The 946-nt window shown below is 48.5% G+C and overlaps 1 long non-coding RNA gene across 1 annotated transcript; it reads left to right on the forward strand.

The window, feature by feature from the left end:
- On the forward strand, positions 1–487 carry LOC123995438. The gene is made up of 3 exons (XR_006831829.1): positions 1–133; positions 225–280; positions 376–487. It is a non-coding gene; the product is annotated as an uncharacterized LOC123995438 (long non-coding RNA).
- Positions 488–946: the final 459 nt, after the last annotated feature.

Consider the following 946-nt stretch of genomic DNA (forward strand, 5'->3'; position numbering starts at 1 on the left):
TTATGAGGTGCAACCAAAACAGCTGTTATAAAATAGCAACCGGGATATTCTGGCAGGCTGTCGAGAATTAGTTCTTGAATACTGTTGTGGTTTTGATCACTAAAATGGCAGTGACTTTTGGACTCTCTTTGAGGTTAGTTTTTCAATGCGTTCATCTGATTGGTTTACATTTGTCTTAAAGTGTTCACTGGTTACTGATGTTTAACTGTCTGACTGTTTTGTAGTGTTTCTTGGATTTGTTGCCTGCTAATTGGAGGGATAACTTGTTTTACACTTAAAGGTGCGTTTTGCTTTACACCAAGGTCAAATCACAGGTCTAGTTCTGATCCAAATTAAGGCTGGCATTTTACCACAATGTTTTCTTTGTTTTCCTAGGTAACGCTCATGGGCATCTTGCCTACACTGGACCTGAACCAACTGGATCCTATGCCCAAGCAAGTGTGGTGTCTGGTCCAAATGCTAACGCTACTCGCCACAATGCCACAGAAGGTACTGGCCACATGCAGAAGGTACTGGCCACAATGCCACGTCAGCAGAAGGTACTGGCCACAATGCCACGTCAGCAGAAGGTACTGGCCACAATGCCACGTCAGCAGAAGGTACTGGCCACAATGCCACGTCAGCAGAAGGTACTGGCCACAATGCCACGTCAGCAGAAGGTACTGGCCACAATGCCACGTCAGCAGAAGGTACTGGCCACAATGCCACGTCAGCAGAAGGTACTGGCCACAATGCCACGTCAGCAGAAGGTACTGGCCACAATGCCACAATGCCACGTCAGCAGAAGGTACTGGCCACAATGCCACGTCAGCAGAAGGTACTGGCCACAATGCCACGTCAGCAGAAGGTACTGGCCACAATGCCACGTCAGCAGAAGGTACTGGCCACAATGCCACGTCAGCAGAAGGTACTGGCCACAATGCCACGTCAGCAGAAGGTACACGTC

This window comes from Oncorhynchus gorbuscha, linkage group LG14 (assembly GCF_021184085.1).
Source record: "Oncorhynchus gorbuscha isolate QuinsamMale2020 ecotype Even-year linkage group LG14, OgorEven_v1.0, whole genome shotgun sequence".
Lineage (NCBI taxonomy): Eukaryota > Metazoa > Chordata > Actinopteri > Salmoniformes > Salmonidae > Oncorhynchus > Oncorhynchus gorbuscha.